Source organism: Danio rerio, chromosome 10, assembly GCF_049306965.1.
Source record: "Danio rerio strain Tuebingen ecotype United States chromosome 10, GRCz12tu, whole genome shotgun sequence".
Lineage (NCBI taxonomy): Eukaryota > Metazoa > Chordata > Actinopteri > Cypriniformes > Danionidae > Danio > Danio rerio.
The window spans coordinates 42,692,996-42,707,316 of NC_133185.1; the positions used below are offsets into that span (position 1 = coordinate 42,692,996).

General features: G+C 38.0%; 1 protein-coding gene across 11 annotated transcripts in view; it reads left to right on the forward strand.

Annotated features, from left to right (window-relative positions):
* The window catches only part of msi2a (musashi RNA-binding protein 2a), a 288,870-nt gene that overhangs the window by 63,408 nt on the left and 211,141 nt on the right, over positions 1-14,321 (forward strand).

Here is a 14,321-nt window from a genome sequence, read left to right on the forward strand (position 1 = left end):
TATTTAACTTTTTAAAATATAACATTTTAAAATTCCAGGCAAATTAATATACAATAAAATTAAATCCTGAAAAAATAAACCTGTGAAAAGAGAGATTTTGGGAGGAAATGAAGAAATATGGTTAAAGGAACCTAGCAAAATTTCTTTAGAGTACATATTGTCTATAGACTATTTCAATGTGGTCATGTCACTGGCCCATGAACATTTCCTGCTTAATTTTTTTTTATAACTGTAATAAGAGGCAATTTAATAACTTTGTTAAAACAGCTATTATAAAATTATTTATCAATTTATCATCTAAAATAGGAAATATGCTGGAACCATTGTTTTTGTTTACATTTCTCAAAATAGTCTATATAGCCATGACAAATTTTTGTATCTTTAATTTAGAAAACCAGTCATGGAACTGTAAAATGATCAAATATCAGTGACTGTCATAAAGAATGACAGGTGCTGCACCGGTGCTCTCAACTTCAAACATTTAGAAGCATCAGGAAAAATTTAGGAGCACCCACGCAAAATTAATAAGCACCTCCAAATTGTATGATAACAAATTAATTGTATTTAAAGGTAACATCAATCAGGACTAACAAAAACAAGAAACAACTGATATTTGCAAAATGTCTAATAATTAAAAAATGTTATTGATGACCATTTTATCTAGCTATAAAACATCCTACTGTACACTATGAAAAATAAACCTATGGTTTGCATCAAATAAATATAAAGCATTGCAGTGAGAAATTTTTTAAACTTTTTGTTTTTTAATGAATTTGTACATGCGCGCACTCAGGAAAATTGCACATTTTAAATGCTCAGTGTTGTTATGTGCTGATTTACATTTTTCTGTTTGTGGAAAAAGCAGGTGAGTCAGCCAACCCAGTATATGAGTGGGGCAGAGCAGGATTCTTGCGATGATACCATTCTTTGACATGAGCTGCCGTATCAGTTAAAACTTAGTCAAGCTTCTCTGGCAATGAAATATACAGTGTTAGATTTTAAATTTAGCTGCCATTTGCGTTGAATGTGCAATGAATAGAATTCATCAAGATTCAGGCCATTAAACATGATCCACTCCGAGACTTTCAGCACTATCTTAAAACATGCTCTAGACTGGTGGATCAACATTCACCACATGATCACTATCATCAGCGTCATTATTTGTAACTTTAAATGGGTTTGCAAACCTGTGTAGCCTACTTTTTATTTCATCTTCCTCAGACTTCAGCCATTTGCGTTTCCCGAAGTCATAAAAGCTCGCTGTCATCTCACAGTAAAAATCATTGAGTGATTGGCAGCTAAAATGAACCAATATAAGAACTACGTGGCAGGGAAGAGCGATTCAGCACGTTTTAGAAATGATCAAAACATGTCGCACTACAACCATGATATGCAGCCGCTCAAATGCTTCCCATTATATTACGAGGTCACATAGATTAAATTTCAACCATATGCGACCAAAATGGCATCTCAGCATCTACACTACATTGGTACCCCAACAATACCTCTTCGTCATGATGTTTGGATTTTAGCGACTAAATATATAGTAGGTAAGCATTAGCAATCATAGCACACAGGCTGCTGATGATGCGACAATAAAAGTGATTTGATATATGTATATACTGATTACTAATAATTAGCGATTTAATAAATTCTGTGTAGTCATGTTTCCCTCAGTGCACAAGAAAATCAGGGTTGTTTCTTTGTTGATTTCATGTCATCTATAAAACAAAACGTTCTCTCATTTTCAGGCTTGTTCAGAACCCAGATGGTTGTTGTGTGGAATCATTTCTCTGTGATTCAGCGCTTGAGTTCTGGTGATCTGATCTGGCAGGTTGGGTGCGTCTGCTCATTGGCCCCTGTTTAAAAGCTGGCGGCGATGAGGTTACAGGAGTTGTGCGGGGTTACGCTGCAGGAGAGAGCTGAGCTGAACCCGGCAGCCGTGAAGGTGCTCAGGGCAGAGCTGCAGGATGGCAGTGCCAGCTTGGTGCCCAGTCATCTGTGAGTCTAGCGTCAGAGAAGCGATGGTGCCAGCCTGCTTTACACATCCCTAGCAAAAGCTCTCAAACTTTCTCTCTCTGTGGTCTCCAGCTGTGGTGACTCAGCGGGACAGAGGGTGCAGAGAGAGAGAGAGAGAGAACTGCAGTATTAAAGTGGAGGTCATTTTTGTTAAACTCTTAACATCTCCCAAGCGCAAATACCTAAATTCAGCCTGAGGCTAGCAATTCATTATCAGGAGATTAGTATTCCGCAATCGCAACCAGAAACCCTTTTAAACTTTGCCCAAAGCTGTCTCTTTTTTATTAGTATTATTATTATTTTTAGTTCTTTAGAATTCTTCATAATGTCAATATTTTGAGGTGGGTTTTTGTAATGTAATGACTGGTGGTTGGCGGTTGTAGTTTTTTAAATGGCCAGAACTGGTGTCTGGAGTGCAAAATGAAAATTTATATAAAGCTGGAGTTTTCCAGGTGCAGATTCCTTAATTTATCTTTCATTTTTTTATCCCCTTTCCATAAGAAGACCTTCTGATCACCCAGGCTGCAATTATTTGATGAGGAATAAAGTAGAAATGGTTATATTGTGAAGCTTTATTACTATTTAAAATAACTGCTTTCTATTTTACAGTATTTTAAATAAAATCGTGTGATTAAGACTACGATGAATTTTCTTCCATTCTTTAGATCTTTCAGAAAGTATTCAAATATTCGCTGATTTGCAAGAAACTTTTCTTATTAGTGCACACAAGTTACTTTTTTTGTAGTTATGTTGGAGGTGAATAAGCATAAATGTATGAAAGTTTTGTTTAAAAAAGATTTTTTTTATTTATAGATTTATATATTTAGATTGGATGGATGTATGGCTGGATGAACAGATGGATGTACTGATGGATGAACTGTTGGATGGATGGATGGACAGACAAAGATGGATAGACGGATGGATGGCCAGATGAATTGACAAATGGATGGACAGACAGACGTTTGGATGGACAGATGAAGGCATGAGCAGATGGATAGACAAATAGATGGACAGACAGATGGTTGGGGTGATGGGCGGATGGATGGAAGGACTGATGGATGGTTTGAATGGATAGTTGCATGGATGTTTTGATGGATTGTTTGACAGATGCCTGGACAGATGGATAGATGGATGGACGGATAGATAGATGAATGGAATGTTTGATGGATGGATAGTTGGATGGATGTTTTAATGGATGGTTGGACAGATGGATAATTGGACAGATGGTTGGATGGATGGATAGATGGACAGATGGATGGACAAATAGATGGATGGATGAATAGACAGATGGATGGACTGATGGATAGATGGGATGAATGGATGGTTTGGATGGATGGTTGCATGGATGTTTCAATGGATGGTTGGACAGATGGATGGGTGGATGGATGGTTGAACGGATGGTTGGATGTTTGGATGGACAGATGGATGGATAGACGGGCGGACAGATAGATTGACGGATGGATGGCCAGATGAATGGGTGGATAGTCAGATGGATTGGATAGATGGATAGACAGAAGGATAGATGGACAGACAGACGTTTGGATGGACAGATGAATGCATGAACAGATGGATAGACAAATAGACGGACGGACAGACAGACAGATGGTTGGGGTGATGGGCGAATGGATGAATGGATAGATAGTTGCGTGGATGTTTCGATGGATGGTTTTACAGATGCATGGACAGATAGAAAGATGGATGGATGGATAGATGGGTAGATGAATGGAATGTTTGATGGATGAATAGTTGGATGGATGTTTCAATGGATGGTTGGATAGATGCATGGACAGATGGATGGTTGGACATATGGTTGGATGGACGGATGGATAGATGGATGGACGGATGGATGGAGGGATGGATGAATGGACGGATGGATGGATGGATGGACGGATGGATGGATGGATGGACGGATGGATAGATGGAACGAATTATTGATTTGGATGGATGGTTGCATGGATGTTTCAATGAATGGTTGGATGGATGGTTGGATGGACGTACGAATAAATAGATAAATGGATAGATGGATAAATAATAGATGGATTGATGGATGAATAAATGTGTTTTGTAGTGGTTTAAATATCTTTAGTGCAGGTTTTGCTAAATTAAATGCATCCTAACTACATCAAAGTGTTCATTTCTTAAACAAATCTTAATAATCAAATGTAACCCAATATATGACCTACCGGCAGTGTTTGTATTGATCAAACACAACTATCAAGTCAATTAACTCAGGGTTATATACAGTGATATGGTCTGGTTCATTAAAGTGCTGTTGAAAGTTTGTGTTAACGGATGAAGTGTTGGGGGTTTCAAAAGTGTTTTCAAGATGGACTATTGAAGTAAATGTTAATTGATCTCAGAAAAATGTCTCTTTCACTTATGTATTGAGAGAAGTTAAAGGGATAGTTTACCCAAAAATGAAATTTACCTCACCATTTGTTTATTGGAATACAAACACTGGCTCAGATACTTTCAATATGACTTTTGAGCGCAGGTTTGGTTTTCAACTTAAACACCGTTTGAGACGGGTCTAAAACAAATAAATCTCCTTTTATTCTTTATTTAATATTATTTCTGTCTAGGAGAAGAGCAATTAGAGGTATAAAATCTAATTTGGGACTTTTTCTTTCTTATGGGTAGGTTTATTTTGCAAGACTGATCATGACAGACTTCTTACGCTCTCTCTTTTTCTGTCTGAGTACATTTTTAGTTAAGCTGGCGCTGATAACACAAGAATTATCTCTCTGTGACACCACTGACACACTCGCTGTTTCTATGTGGCATTTTCTGTGGATATTAATTTTGCTTATGAAGCTCAGCTAGTGCATCAATGTCACCGAGGTGTTCATAAATGTGAGTTGGTCTCTCCCTTTTTTTTGTACAGCTGAAGGATGAATTTCACTGAGCTGTTTGTATCCTCTCTCTATTCATTCATAAAAACGGCTTGTATAAAAGCCTGTAAAGAAGCTGTAATGTCATTTACCAGCTTTTTAAAGAAAACAGCTAAAACATCTTGTATGTTCTTACGTTTTAGACTGGAAGGATGTGTTGCATTGCATTGCACTAGTGCTTTAAAGTGTACATACACTCGCCAGCCACTTTATTAGGTATATCTTACTAGTACCAGGTCGAACCCCTTTTGCATTCCGAACTTTAATCCTTCGTGGCTTAGATTCAACATGGTACGGGGAATATTTCTCAGAGATATTTTTCCATATTGACATGATAGCATCACTCAGTTGCTGCAGATTTGTCAGCTGCACATTTATGATGCAAATCTCTGAATCCATCACATCCCAAAGGTGCTCTGTTGGATTGAGATCTGGTGACTGTCGAGCCATTTGAGTATAGTAAACTCATTGTCAAGTTAAAGAAACTGAGATGATTCACACTTTATGACATGGTGCGTTATCCTTTTTCAGACCATTCTCTAAAAACTAGAGATGGTTGTGCTTGAAAATTCCAGTAGATCAGCAGTTTCTGAAATACTCAAACCAGCCCATTTAGCACCAACAACCATGCCACATCTAGAGTAACTTAAATCACCTTTCTTCCTCATTCTGATGCTCGGTTTGAACTGCAGCAAATTGCCTTGACCATGTCTACATGCTTAAATGCATCAAGTTGCTATCGTGATTGGCTGATTAGGAATTTGCCTAAAAGAGCAGTTGGACAGGTGTACATAATAAAGTGGCCGCTGACAAATTGCTTGTTAAACGTTATTTGGAAGATATCTGAAAAAGAAAAACTATTTAATATGAAAATTAAAAAGCCTTATAAATCAATCATCAAGAGCATGTTTTTATTAGTATCTAATGATTGCTATTTTTTAGGTTTTGTCCATAGACCGTATTATTAACCTGACAAAAAAAGCAATGAAAGTCTATGTAATGTCCCCACTAAGATACAAAAACAAACCTACTTATGTGTGTGCGCACTCTGGTGTCAGGGGCAGGTGGACGTCTCACTCTGTAATCGCCATTGGAAAAGTGCTGTAAGAGCTGATCGCTGATGGCCACGGCCACATTCTAATCACTCCCTTTTTGAAAATGAACAGAAGGCAGAAAGGCAGAGGGAGAAAGTGCTCTGATTGGGAACAGGATGAAAAAAGCTCCTCACAGGAAAGAGGTCTCGGCTTGAACGGATCCCCTCCGGCTGAAGTGGACTTGTTTGAGAGAAGAAGCCAAAGTCAGACAACTGTAATCAGCTGTCCACAAATACTGTCATTCACTAAATCAGGGGCCATGGAGGATAAGAGTGTGTGTGAGTGTGGGAGAGAGGCTTTCATTCTTGTCATGGAGGAACGGTGTGTGTGTGTCTCAAAGAGGCTCTTCAGAGTGTATTTTCAGCTCTGGCTCCTCTGCAGAGCTCAGATGTTAAGCTCTCATTTTTAGTTTTTCTCCCTCATTTTTAATATCAAATAAATGCTGTGATATGAAATGTCATTGCAGAGGATAATGTGGCCAAATTGATACTTTTTTCTGTTCATTTTGAAGCTGTGGGATTGTTTCCAAATGATTTTAAGATGAACCCATTGCTAGTTCACGAGCTACCGCTGAGCAAAATGCTTAACTGCAGGTTGAGTGGGAGCACTTTCTTTGAAAGACGATAACTACAGTGAAAGATTGTGGATGGTGGCAGGGGGGGACTCTGTGTTTTGAACTGATATAGCTTATTATTCTCCTTACTAAAATTAATTGCATTAGAAATTACAGTTGGTCATTGAGGGTGGCATGGTGGCTCAGTGGTTAGCACTGTCGCCTCTTAACACACTTAGTGTGTTTCCCAATACTGGGTTGTGGCTGGAAGGGCATCCGCTACGTAAAACCTGCTGGAATATTTGGTGGTTCATTTTGCTGTGGCGACCTCTGAAATAAAGACCAAGTCGAAGGAGAATCAGGGCCTACTCACGCTATACCATCTGTACCGTGCCCAGGCCCGTTTCCCAGATCGTTTGAGAAGTGTGAGTGCGCTGAATCGGGCTCAAGCATGGTTCACTTGGCCGGCCTGGCCCGTTTGGAAGAGGTGGGCCTGAGCGCGTTTCACTTGGGCTTTGGCACGGTACACTTGTGTGTGAGTGCAAAACGCGCCAAAGCCCGAAACTGAAAGCAAGAGGTGACTTTTAAGGGACTTTTTCATATGGATTTATTAATCATTCTTACTGTTCAATGAACACAAACTGCCGTAGTTTATTAAAGACGCAAACTCCTCACTGCACGACAGATGCGCAGCTTCAGCAGACCTCCTCATTCCTGCAGCACGAGAGCTTTATGATTGTTTATGAGCACTAAAAGAGGCGGATCTGTTTGGCAAAATATCTGACTGCATGTCACCGCATATCAAACGACTGAAACGATATAACTAGAGAAATCTCCTCTGTGCTGAGCGAGAGCGCTTCTCACTGAACAGAGCGCAGCATCGATGACGTAAGCGTGCCGAGGCCCGATTGTATGTGGGTGCGGGCCGTCGGGGGAGACGGGAGGGGGGACAAGCGTGCTTTGGCCCGGTTCGAGGCAACTGTACATAGTGTGAGTACGGCCTTAATGAATAAATGAGTTGGTCATTGTTGAGCACACTGATGCCTCATTCCCACTAAGCAATATGGTACTGTAGTGCTTTCCGCATCTGGTGTGAAAGCTAAATCAGACCTACTAGTACCGGGTTGGACCCCCTTTTGCCTTGAGAACTGCCTTTATCCTTCGTGGCATCAGCTACGTGAAGCATGCTGGAACAGTTGATGGTTCATTCTGCTGTGGCAACATCTGAAATAAAGACTAAGCCAAAGGAAAGTTAATGACTGCATGAGTTGATCAATACTCATTTCACACAATGATACCGGGAAATATCCGAAAAATTTCTGAGAAAAATTTCTGTGGGTGAGAGGACCAAGATAATGTTTTTAATTAAGTAAGTTTTTTTTTTCAGACTGATTTATCTTTTGGTGGATAACTGAAAAAAATAAAAAATAAAACTTACATAAAAAAAAACAAACAAACAAAAAACTTCACACATTTCTCTAAATTATTATAAAAAAATGAAACAATAGAATATAAACTTTCTAATAAATACATATCTGGTCTATTTTAATGGCTGTAATAATAGTATGGTTGAAAAAAATGGGCTTTGAGTCAGACTCAAAAAAATATTTTGATGAGCTGTTGGACAAGGGCAGTTCTATAGCCTGTGTCTCGGGCCAGGGCAGGGCAGGGCAGGGCTAGGGCTTAGATTTAAGGCCCATGCAGGGCTCTAGAGTTTCCTGTAATTTTGAGTGTTTCATTTTTGATTATTTGACTTTAACTGCAGTTTGGCACGTTCACTTTCATTCAGGAACATTTTATGCATGCCCCCGATGACAAACGAGATATTTGATGCGAGTATGAATTGCTGGAAGTGTGTCGTTTTAATGGAATTTGATAGCAGACACTGTATGGGGGGAAAACCTCAGCATTTCACGATGCAGGTGTTTGTACCTACTGAATCAGTAAATGACCACAGAGAATAGTGTCAAACAGCCGTGTATGTGTAGACTATCCTATCGCAAAATGCTGTGAAAATCCTACACCACGGTAATAGTTTGATTGAGGTGTTTACACAATGTGACTAATATCGGCATACTCCATGTCTTGCATTTCTGTTTAGTTCGATCATGACCTTAATTAAATTAAATTGATCACAAATTATGAGTCAGCTTTTAAGGAAAATGCACACACAGATTAAAAAAATGTGGAAATGTGTATTTGTAAAACTATAAATGGCTTCAAAATAACATTTTACAAACTTAAATATTTGCATTAATGTAAACTTGTTTTCGTATACCTTCATATACTCTTGTCTTAATCATTTTAAAATCGTATTATTGGTGTCCATGTAAATGTACTCAATGTACTACAAAATTGTAATAGTTTGTGATGTTTACATGTCTGTACTGCACTTCTATAATTTCACTAATATTGCCATACTCCACGTGCCTTAATTCCATTTCTGTTTAGTTCGATTATGACTTTAGTTGGATTAAGGTAACCACAATCACAGTTTACATGATATACTCTTATCTAGAGTATCATCTTAATTTTATTAAAGTCTGAGAGTTGGTGAGCATTTAAACACACACATTCTTCACACTGTAGTACCCTAAAGTTTGTTTTGCACTTAACACAGTGCTTCACTATGCTGATATGATCAGTAAAAATCTGCCTGCTAAAAAGACAGTTTCATTTGAGTCTGTTCTGTTCAATTCTGTTTGACGCTCTTGAAGAGAAAGTTGTCCTTGAGACGCAGCCGTGACCCTGCCAGAGATATCACACACTCTGCTGCAGAGCGAGAGGAGAGACTCTGTCCTTGTGGGAACCGGAGGGAGGTCATTCATTGTCCAAGTGTGTGTCCTCGCTCATGCTGTCGGACTTTGCGTCAACGCTTCGGCTCTAAAACACCAGCAGGTGTGCGAGCAGATCGGTGGGAAACTTACTCGTCTCCTGCTTTTCTCCAGCTCCTCCCTGGAGCCCGTCGTCTGTGTTACTGCCTATTCCAACCGAGCTGGGAATACATCTTCATAACTCTCGTCTCATTTCAATAAGCGACAGAAGCAGAATCCGCACAAATAATGAGCAACGACCTCATATTAACACAATCCTCTTCATATATGTCCCCGAGAGAAGCGCTGCCTGGCAGGCCGCGGACTGTGTTGCCAGCGTTGTGCATTTTCACTCTGAATAATGCAAGTTGTGTATCATGCGAGCTTACTTTATTCCTGTATCACTGTCTTTTTACCGTGCTGTCTGTCTCTCTCTTCTCCAGGAGGATTTAGGCAGTCGCGTCGGGTTGTCACCACGGAGAAAGCAGGAGAGAAAGTAATTGCGTTGTTGCAGTGCTTGTAGAAATCCCATCAGCCCTGTGGGCAGGCCTGTCACAGAGCATAAAGAGCCGGCTAAAAACTTAAGCGTCTCCAGACAGGGCAGCAGGCAGGGAAACGCCTCTCGCAGAGCCGAGGTGTCACGGTAAAGAGATGAAACGGCTAGCGGTCGCGCAGGAACAGGGTTTCCATTAGCCAGATCTGTGCTGATAAGAACAGGGATGCTGGTAAATATCCAGGCCGAGTGACCCTGATAACCCCAGAAAGCCTGTCGGGTGGATGTGCTGTTGTCTTAGGCTCTGATCTCCGGCCACTGGATTGATTTGCATCAAGAATGTGTGTCAAATATAAGCTCCCGGTGCTCATGCAAATACACAGGTTGATAGACAAACACATCTGTGCATTGTGAATTATCTTCACTCTTGATTGGTGTGTGTGTTGGTTGGTGGGTACACAATTACAGAAGGATACACTTTTTTTTTTTAATTTTTAAAAAATTTTAATTTGTATGATTTGGGGGTGATTATTGAGGTCGATATTGTGATATTCAATTACATTTATAAATGATATCGTGAGTCAGCTTGATGGGTTTTTAAGGAAAATGCGCGCACAGATCAGTAAAAATGCAGAAATCTGTATTTGTAAAACTAGAAATGGTTTAAAAATAATTTTTTAGCAATATTTTATATGTAAAGCTTTGTATTGTTTTTTAATATATACTTATTTTCGTATTTTTGTCTTGTTCTGGTAAAGAATTTGCTAAAACATGATGTTTTCTCTGCCTAAACACAATTATGATTAATATATATTGTAGTTTTTTTTTTTCTTATGTAGCAAACAGTAATGGCTTAATGGGGAAAAAAAAAGTTTAACTTGACCTGAATCATATTTTAAGCCGTTTAACTGATTGCATTGGTCATTTAAACTTTAATAAATAGAGATGTGGTCTCAAGCGCAGGGAAACTGCTTCTTCTGTTGCTGTGAGAGGAGAGACCGCTGTTTAGGTGAAGAGCAGCAGCTCAAACACTCTCTGTCAGGATTTCATGCAACAAGCTGCCTGTGTCACAGACAGGAATCCTTTATAAAACAAATCTGTTCATGCATCGTGAGAAAAGGGCCACATAAAGACTGAATTGGGCATTTAGGTGGAGATCATTTGACGGTTATGAAGTTTGTGTGGAGCACCCGTGGTTGTAAATCGCGATCAGCCACTTAACACTGTGGAAGAAGTTAAGCATCAGCTATGACTGAGCGTGCATGCCTTCATGACAACCGCACATCGCTGCTGGGCCCAAGGACTAATCCGGTTATATAGATGTTTGTTTGTTTTGTTAGCAGCACAGAAACCAAAAAAAAAACTGTCTTCAGAAATTATGTTATTATTTATTTAATATGATCCCAACATTGTCTCGTCGTGTAACCGCACAGTTGCTTACATTGTGATTGCGATACAATTATTCATGCAGCACTATATTTTAGTATTCAGAGTTAGGGCTGCACAATATTAGAAAAATCTGACATTGCGGTATTTCCCTTTTTCTGATATATGTATATATACACAATTTGACCAGGTGACTTGAAAACTGTTTGAAAATGTATTAATTTAGATTGATTGGGATAATTCTGCAGAGCAATGACAAATCATGCAATAAAGCAAATCACAATGGTGTTTTATGGCTTTTGGGGCAGTCAAGTGGTATTTGGGGAGAACATTTTAATAATCAGACGTAAATAATACAGCAAATGTCTTTACTGTATAAATAAAAAAAATCTTTATCAAAGTTATAAGCTAAAGTGTCTTGTGCCTGAATACTTTGAACTCTGTCAGGCCTTAAAAACAAGTGCAAATGAAAAACTTTCACTTCATTATGGTTCAACTCCGCAATAACTACACAGTGCTCCTATGTTCTGAACTTTTTCTTCTGGTCAACTGTAATCATAGCTCAAGATTGCAGATCCTGGGATGTGACTATTGTATATGTGCACATTGCGATATCAATGCTGAAACGATATACAGTATTGTGCAGCTCTATTTAGAAGTGTAGTGGTCTCTTTTTCAGACAGTTTCTGGATGTGTGTAACATGTAAATCAGTAGGGTACTGTGATTTCTGCAAAATGGAAAACGATGATGGAATCGCAGAGTCCATTCGTAAAAATGTCATTTATATAAGGCGGGATGTGACAGAATTTAGCACATTTTTTACATGAATAAATAGTAGTGCTGTACACTTGAAATACAAGCAACTGTGAATATTAAACAAAAAAGACCATTCAAATATGAGGTTTGTATATCAGTGCATTTGTAAGAATGAATAATGTAGTTTTGTTTACTGAAGCGCACTGCACACTCTCCATTTGTACATTTGTTCAAACGTTCTTTTACGGTGTCCTTCCAGAGTAACAATTTACCTACTAAGTGATATTTACTAATTGCACATACTTACTATATGGTTAGGGTTTGAAAGTGAGTTATTTAGGGTTAGTTGCATATAATTATACATAATTAATTGTAATTATTATAGTAAGTACACAGAAGCAATGTGTAACAATGCAGATGTGCACAATAATACCCGCAGACCCACGTACATTTCAGGACACACAATGCAGGCCACACAATCTAGGCAGGGGCGAACCATACATGGTTACGACAGATTTTAATGTTATTAATGTCTTCTTGGACCTTGTCATCATATATATATATATATATATATATATATATATATATATATATATATATATATATATATATATATATATATATATATATATTTATAATTAATAAATACTGTACACAATAGACAAATGTATACTATTTCACAAATATGGCGATCAAGACGGGCGACTAAAATATGACAGAAGTAAGATCCTGAATTAGTTTATTGCAGTCAATCCTACAATTAGGCGGTCTGTTATGTTGTCTTTGTGTATGTGGATACTTGAATAAAATCATAAGTGTTTTAATTAATTATTTTTATTAACTAATTTGAATAGCAAAACTGCACAGATGTTAAAACCATCGTTACAATATAATAATGAAGCAATTATTGTAATGGGAAACCCTAAACTGTTCACAGTCTAATGGATGCCAATCGTAGCATGGACGGTCAAGATCAGTGTCCTCAACCACCGTTCGTGGATAAATTTATACCGGGCCACTCAAGAAATCATTAATTATTTCCATTTTATTTATTATCTGAGTCTGAATTATCTTTTATTTTGAAAAATCTTTTATTTTGAAAAATGACTATTCTCTCGCTTACATTTTGGTGACTTGAGCGTCCAAATTTAACCCACAAGCAGCAAAATAAGCAAGAAACAGTCGCATTTTGAACGTTACTTTGCAAAGAGGAAAGGACCCACCAACTGCCATGAAATGGATTGTCAACCCTTTTGTCAACAAATCAGGTGAATCCAGCATGTCTGTTCAGCATCATACTTTGTATGGAACATACACATTTAGGTAGATTAATTATCACATATAAACATAGAACACTCAAACACTGCAGTGCTTTGTAATTTTCTTCTTGAATAAAACTTGTATCAGACTGACAGCAACGTGACGGTACAATTAAGTGTTGACTGGTCTATGATGATGAAAAGGTTGGGGACCATTGGTCTAGATCCCCATGTGAAATATAGTAGGTGACGAGAGCGCTCCTAAGGAGTTAGTCGCCGCTAAACAAGAAAAGATAGAAGATGATCCATCAATAACCATCTATGGTTCACCCTTGCCTTGATTGTGTGGCCTGAAACGTGTGTGGGTCTGCAGCTGGATATATCTCTGTGCATCCTTTTTTTAGTGCATCATTTGCAAAAAAATATTTTTTATTGTCCATGCACAAGTAATAAGTGTCAGCTTTTAAATATTTAATATGTATGACAAAAATAGACTATTTATACATTAGACATAGATTATTTAATTGTATTTGAACTGACTTAAAAAAAAAAAAAGCGACTAGTACTAGTATTTACAGTGCATCCGGATAGTATTCATATCGCTTCACTTTTTCCACATCATTTTAAGTTACAGCCTTATTCCAAAATAAATTAAATGAATTATTTCTTTAAAATTCTACACACAATACTCCATAATGACAAAGTGAAAAAAAAAAGAAAAAAAAAATATATATATACACCATAATATTCAATCAAGTAATTTGTGAGGTCGGTGAATCAAAGGGGCTTGTAATGGTTTCTCGATGTATGGTAAAGCGAGAAAAACCTCCAAAATATGACTCTAGTGTTAATTGTGAATAAATAAAGAAGTTCAACTAACTCCAGCTTTTTTTTACACAATTTTTATTCGGCAATACACTTACTTAAAAGGGAATACATTTAAATTCTCCGTTTCTCTCTCTCCCTCTCTGTGCACTTTAGCTCTTTCTCCTGTCGTCTCTCCTTGTGCGCTGTAGAAATCTTTTGTATTTACTCTGCTGGGGAATTAATCAAGGT